At 62.7% G+C, this 7,499-nt stretch overlaps 1 protein-coding gene across 1 annotated transcript in view; it reads left to right on the top strand.

Moving 5' to 3' along the window:
- MAFA (MAF bZIP transcription factor A) overlaps positions 1 to 7,499 on the top strand; it is a gene marked incomplete at its 5' end in the record, with an annotated part of 34,673 nt that overhangs the window by 9,041 nt on the left and 18,133 nt on the right. The gene's annotated exons all lie outside the window — the stretch shown is intronic.

The raw sequence follows: 7,499 nt of genomic DNA, 5'->3' as shown, positions 1-7,499 counted from the left end.
CCCTGGACGGCGGGCTGGGCAGCCACAGGGACCGGAAGCCGCGCTCAGCCGCCCCAGGGCTTCTGCGTTTGCGGCTGTGGAGCTGGGGCTGCGGCTGCCGTGGCGGGACGGTGGCGGGACGGTGGCGGGACGCGTGCAGCGGCCGCGAGTGCAGACGGCGCTACCGGCAGCGCTTCCAGAGGTGTGTCTCTGTGCGCGAGACGTTCTGGGGCCGTCCCTGGGGGGCGGGCGGCTCACAGAGCTCAGTGCCACTGGGGGGAGAGCCGGTCACCACATAAAGAAGGAAAGGATAGAGTGAATCGGAGAGGGTCCCACGCCTTGGAGAGAGGGAGACAGGGCAAGGAGGAGGGAGCAGGGAGGGAGGAGGGACAGGGGGAGGGCAGGGGGAGGAGGACCTGGGGAGCTCACAGGTCCAGTGGGGGTGGGAACAGCATAAGGGCCCCTACTTCTGTACAGAGTGTGGGGGAGAGAGAGCGGGGGGGGGGGGGGGGGGGACAGAGTCAGAGGAGGAGAATCTCCTGGCAGCGAGGCTCCCTCACCTGCCCAGGGGCTGAGACAAGGCCAAGCCCTCAGTCTGCACGACTGTGGCGTGGACTGAGGGTCACAGGACCTGCTCCCCGGGCTTGCTCAGGGATAGAGTGGACGGTGGCAGGCCAGGGGCGGGGGCACACGGCCGCCCAAGGGCCTGGCCCTTCGCCCTCCTGTTCCTGCTGAGGGCAGGTGCTCACCTCACCGGGGTTCTGGGGCTGCCCGGGGTAAGAGCTGGGCCAAAGGTTGCCCCACTCCGGTCTCAGCCTCCTCATTAGTGGCCTGGGGTGACAAAAAAAAACCCTGCCCCGATGGGTGTCGTGAGGTTCAGTTTGGCCCCAGAGCCTCCCTCCACACCCCTGACAGATGCCTGGCACCGGCCTCCCAGCTGGAAGAAAGCAGAGGCAGGCCCTTCTGTGGGGTAGTGGGGGACACCCCGCCAGCCCCGTGACACCGGGAGTGCGGGAAGCTAGGAGAGGACTCAGTGTCCCTTCTCTGGAGCCCAGCGGGGCTGTCTGTGCCTTGGAGGTAGGTCACCACGGCATGGGCTGAGCTGAGGCCGGACCTGGGGGCCTGGTCAGGTTGGAGCGACACTGCCCCCGGCTCCCTGTGCTCCTGCACCTCAGTCGTCACCCCACCCACAGGAGGGCGGCAGACAGACAGGGCAATTCACCGGCTGGAGGCAGGCCTGACCCCACTCCCACTTGTGCCCCTCAGCAGCTGGAGGTGGGGGAGTAGATGTCCCTGGGCTTAGTCCTGTCACCCATGGGGAAAGAATGTGCTCCCCCTGCCCGCTCCCACATCCGCACAGGTCCTTGTGGGGGACTGATGAGGAAAGGCAAGTCCTCAGTCTGGGAAGACTTCCTGGAAGAGGTGGCTCTGTATGGAGGGGAGGCCATGGAGCAGCCTGCGGCTCTCCAGCTGTGCTGGGGCAGAGTCTGTGGAGGGGAGGCCAGCACCTGGCAGGAGCTTAACCTTGTGCTCCTGGTCCTGGTGGAAGGGGGCAGGGAAGGAGGAGCAGAAGGGGGCACTCAGAACCGTCCAGCCCTGGGCTCCTCCAGGCACCTGCAGCCGGTGTGCCCCCGCCCCGCTGCCCCCACACAGACCTGCTCACCAGGGGTCAGTCTCAGGAGACAGGTCTGCTCCCACCCCTCAACACTTCCTGCTGAGTTTGGGGAGCTGAGTTCAGCTGAGTTCAGAAACCCTGGGGTGTGGACCAGGCGCTTATAAGCCCATCAAAATTATGATCCGGGAAAGCACGACCTTTAGCCCTGGTCCACAGTTCATGCCCAAGGGCCTCCCCACTGCAGCCGAGGACAGTCGGGGCAGCAGCTGGAACCCAGGGTCCGGACCGGCCGCCTGGGGTGAGCAGAGGACAATCACTAGAGCTGGCTGGACAGACAGAGAATGGGGTGGCCAAACAGGCAGGGTGGTGGGACCGTGGCTGCAGAGAAGGTACGGGGTGGGCGGATGACAATGGGGGCGGCTTGTGCAGGATGGACGGCCGGGGACAGGAGGGTGGGCATGTGGGCGCTGCAGGAAGCAGAGGGGCAACCCCGGGGGGGGTCTGCACACCAGCTTCTCACCCCTCTACCCCCCGCCTCCCCTCAGAGCCCTCTTCAACTCCTGCACCCCTAGTTTTAAGAAACCTGTATCACCGTAGGGGACCCCTACTGCTCTGCTCTCCTCTCCCCTGCTTGCTTCTCTCCTGTCACCTTCGAATCCACCGCCCATCTCCTGACTGCAGAAGGCTGGCCCCTGGAGGGCAGGGTCTCTGTCTTCACCGCTGCTGCCTAGAGCCCCCGAAAGGGCCTGGCGCAGCCCGACGGGCCCCAGAAACAGCCCTTGGGACCAGGTGCGGAGATGGGCTGGCCCAGCATCGCCCCCTCAGCCCCGGCCCTCCTGCCCGCGGAGACCTTTCCCACCCAGAGCCACCGGCTCTGGCCCCACTCCCTCCAGGCCGTGGTCTTGATACCCTCCCTCCCTGCCCTCCCCTCACCCACGCCCTGGAAGGCGACCTGAACCACTGTCCTTCAGAGGCCCACGACTCTGGTCGCCTCTTCCCCAGGATGACATCTACATCCCACCTGCTGCCACCAGAGGCGGCCGGGCCTGTGCTGTGGGGTGGACCGACCGCAGGGGAGGGAGGGATGAGCTGCTCTCAGCTCCAGGCTGTGCAGGGGGCCCTTCCTCCAGCAGGCACCACCCTGACGTCCCTGTCCCTTGGCCACCGGCCATCGCGGTCTTTCTGCTCCCAAGACGGCCGCGCTGACCACTTTCCTGTCTGTCTGTCCCACACACTGCCCCTGTCTCTATTCCTTCTCTGCCACTTTGGTGGCTTTTGGGAGACACCCAGGAGTGATGCCCGTGCCCCCACTGCTGTGTCCAACAGCAGTCTGTGCTCCTGGGATCTGAAGGGGCTGTGGGTGTCTCTCCAGGAGCCAGGACAGACAAAGCCCGGATGCCCTCCAAGTCCAGAGCTTTCCCCGGGGCAATCGGGGGCTGGGGGTGAGGGTGGGAGGCCTGGAGCAAGGGCCTTGGGGTGGCGATGGGAAGGCAACCAGAGCCTCTGCCAGCTGGGCAGGGGTGAGGCCCAATCCCAATCCCAGGCTGGGGCCACAGGACCTGCCATAGTCCCAGGGCCTGCAGGGGGGGTGGGGGGTGAGGCCAATGAACAGGAGTGCCCCTGCCCCCCCATCGCCTGTCCCCATTAAGGGGACAATGGGACAATAAGCACTTTCCCCTTCTTCATTTCCCCTGCTGTCTGCTAATATCATATTGATGATGATTTCTCTTTAATGGGCTATTTGCGGTAATTATGATACACTGAGTGAGTAATTGTATCTGACTCCCAGCGCCCACCACTGGGGGCGGGTGGTGGTTCCCAGCCTTCAGCCCTCTCAGCCCAGGTAGCTCTGGGCTCCCCGGAGACCAGCTGCCAGCACTGGACCCTCTGGCACAGGGTGCTCCTTGGCTTCCCCTGCGGGGGGAATGCAGGCCTCCGACCCTAAGACTCCGGTCTCTTAGCTTCCCAGAGCTCATGGGGCCTCCCTCCCTCCCTCGGTGACTCCTCAAAGGGCCTGCTGTGGGGTGGGGGCCTCTGTCTCTTCTGGGACATGAACTCCACCAGCAGGAACTTCCCAGCCCTGCTCCGACCGCATCTGGGCATAGGCGCACGGCGGGTGAGTCTCGGGCAGACACCTGGGGGCAGCTGCCCCAGCCTCCTGTGTTAGGGAGTGGCCACCATCCCCTCAGACCCACCTGGGAGGCCCTCTGCTCCCCACCAGAGCTCCCCACTGTTTCCCACTCCCATTCCCCAGGAAAACCGCTCTCTCTTTCCTCTCCCCATGCTGTCCCCCCAGGTCCCTGTCATCTACCAGGCCCAGGCCCCACAGGACAGAGGACAGTGGGGTCCCCAACAGTGGCTGGACCCTCCTGTGTGCCCGGGACGTGCCAGCCCTGGTAGAGCTCAGAGGTTGGATAGAGCTCTGCCTTAAGTTTCCCCAGGCAGATGGTGAGGTCAGGCCCAGGTCTCAGGAGACACAAGAGCCCCACAACCCCACTGAGTCTCTGATGAGGACCCCCAGTCCCCACCCAGGAGCACACACCCTGCACTGCCCTCCCTAGACAGGGAGGTCTCCCTTCAGACTTGCTGGGCTGTGTTCGGGCCACTCGAGCCTGTGAGGAGCATCCCCAGGCAGGGCCCCTTGCCCTCCATCACCACCACGTCCACCATCACCTCCACCATCACCTCCACCATCACCTCCACCATCATCACCTCCACCATCATCACCTCCATCATCATCACCTCCACCATCACCTCCACCATCATCACCTTCACCATCATCACCTCCACCATCATCACCTCCACCATCATCACCTCCACCATCACCTCCACCACCATCACCTCCACCATCACCTCCACCATCACCTCCACCATCATCACTTCCACCATCATCACCTCCACCATCATCACCTCCACCACCATCACCTCCACCATCACCTCCACCATCATCACCTCCACCATCACCTCCACCATCATCACCTCCACCACCATCACCTCCACCAACACCTCCACCACCATCACCTCCACCATCACCTCCACCATCATCACCTCCACCATCACCTCCACCATCATCACCTCCACCATCACCTCCACCATCATCACCTCCACCATCATCACCTCCACCATCATCACCTCCACCATCATCACCTCCACCATCATCACCTCCACCATCATCACCTCCACCATCATCACCTCCACCATCATCACCTCCACCATCATCACCTCCACCATCATCACCTCCACCATCATCACCTCCACCATCATCACCTCCACCATCATCACCTCCACCATCATCACCTCCACCATCATCACCTCCACCATCATCACCTCCACCATCATCACCTCCACCATCATCACCTCCACCATCATCACCTCCACCATCATCACCTCCACCATCATCACCTCCACCATCATCACCTCCACCATCATCACCTCCACCATCATCACCTCCACCATCATCACCTCCACCATCATCACCTCCACCATCATCACCTCCACCATCATCACCTCCACCATCATCACCTCCACCATCATCACCTCCACCATCATCACCTCCACCATCATCACCTCCACCATCACCTCCACCATCATCACCTCCACCATCATCACCTCCACCATCATCACCTCCACCATCATCACCTCCACCATCATCACCTCCACCATCACCTCCACCATCATCTCCACCATCATCACCTCCACCATCACCTCCACCATCACCTCTGCCACCACCATCATCTTCACGATCCTCACCACCACCGTCACCTCCGCACCACACTGATCGCCCTGCATGACTCATCAGTGCTTACTGTGGATGCGGGGTCTTGTTAGACTCATGATCATGTAGTTGGGAGATAAGACATGACCTCCTGAATTTCTGAGGAAAATTAAGTGCCAGATTGACTCTTTTTGCCCACTGCACAGTGGACAGGGAAGTGTCTCTGGGGCTGGGACGGTCCGGGAGGGCCTTGCGCCCAGCCACCGTGGCTGGTGGTCGGGAAGAGCCCTTGATGAATTGGCCGGCATGGCCAGGCAGGTCAGAGAGCGTGCGGAGGAGAGCACGCCAGGCACACCTGCTGACCCAGGACAGAGGCTACGGTGGGGGGGGGGGAGTGCAGACTCACACACACCTGCTCCGGAACCCAAGAGAAAAGGAAGGGTAAAGGCGTGGCCTCCGCTCGGGGGGAATCCAGGCCATGCACCCAACCTGCTTGGGACAACTCCAGGGAACTGCGGTCTGTGGGCAAGGCAGGTACAGGTAGGAGCTCGAAGGCTAGAGTATGGAGTGGGGAGGACTCAACCGTGGAGACCTGGGGGGAGCTGGGCTGAGGTTGTGGGAGCACCCCCGCCCAGGGCTGAGGGTCTCTTGCCTGCCTCCCTTACCCCTCTACTCACCCCACCCCACCCCACTGCCGATGGCCTGGGTCTTTTCATGTGTCTTTTCTGGTCAATAAACCTCGGCTCCTGGGGGGCCTGGGGGTGGGGGCTGACGGCGCCGCCCCGCCCCCACCAATGCACTCTGTCATAATTAAGCACGTGCAGTCTAATTAATTGAGTGGTCAGGATGCTAATTAGCAGCTTGATTGAGCCTGGAGGAGGGTGAAGGGCAAACTTGGCAGTGAGCACACCTCCCCTGATAGGGTCCGCTCTCTGGGCCCCCAGCCCTCAGCCCATCTCCCCCTTCCTCTTGCTCCTCCCCAACCCATTCCTGGTCTCTCTGATCCTTCAGAGTCACCTTCCCCGCCTTCTCTCCAGCTCCCAGCCTGGCCCCCACCTCGAGGCCCTGGCCCTCAAGCCAGCCCTGCCCCTTGCCCCCAGTCTTCATGGCTCTGCTCCCTGCATCCGCTGGCCCTGGGCCCATGGCCTCCCTTGCCCCTCTCTGCCCACCTCCGACAGACAGGCCTTTGGCCGTGTCTCCTGATCAGCGTGCCTCCCTAAAGAGCAGCCGGTGTGATTTGGGCTGATGCAGTAAGAGCTCACTTCTCACACAGCCTTCTCGGGTGAGACTGTCCTGAAGCCTCTGACCACCAGCCCTGACCGACCACAGCTCCCAGGGCAAGCTTCTCACCCCTATCCAGGGTCCTGGCCTGTGACCACCCAGGCTCCTCTGGCTCTCCCTCCCCCACTCCATGTAGCCACAGACCCTTGGGGGACTGGACACAAGGGCCTGACAGGAAGGTGACTGTGGTCAGACCCCACACCATCTGAGCCCATCTCCTTTGAGTGGCCCCTCCCCCAAAGGCTCATGGGGTGAGTAGAGCCACTACTCCCTACTGGAGGGGGTAGGAAGGCTGATGAGGAAGGGGAGGGGGGTGCTGAGCCTAGGTGGGGAGTTGCCGAGTTGGGGTCTGTCTTAGAGACAGACCTGGGCCATCCTTGTCCAGCCCACAATCCCTGGGACCCCATCCCAGACAGGTGGGAGGACCTACTCGTCCTTTCCCGGAAGGAGCCAATGGGCAGGAGAGGAGGGGGAGCCCTGCTGGAGGACAGCACTTTCCTATTTGGGAAGTGGGTGGTGGTGACAAGCCTCCCAGGGGTCGGAAGTAGAGCTGGCATAGGCTCAGGTCCCTTAGGGCCCTGCTGATGGCCTGATTTTATGGTGAGGACGGCAGGGGGTGAGGATGGGAGCCCTCCAAGCACCGCAGCAGGACTCTCGCTGACTGAACAGGGCAGGTAAGCCCCTCAGGGCTCAGCGGCTTCGCCTGCGGGGGGGCTGTGGGCGTGGGGAGGGGCAGCGGGGGGGTCTCCAGGGGCCAGGGGTTGAAACTGGAGGTGAAAGTCCTCAGGGACCAACTTGAGGCGCCTGGTAGCAGGAGGGAGGATGGGGGATGGGGCCAGCCCCAACGCAGGGGCCCCGGTGGACGGAGACTGGTGCTTGAACCGGGCTCAGAAGGCCCCAGAGTGGACA

Source organism: Ailuropoda melanoleuca, chromosome 9 (assembly GCF_002007445.2).
Source record: "Ailuropoda melanoleuca isolate Jingjing chromosome 9, ASM200744v2, whole genome shotgun sequence".
NCBI classification, from domain to species: Eukaryota; Metazoa; Chordata; class Mammalia; order Carnivora; family Ursidae; genus Ailuropoda; species Ailuropoda melanoleuca.
The sequence above is the reverse complement of the archived record's forward strand: the minus strand, read 5'-3'. Positions and strand labels throughout refer to the sequence as shown.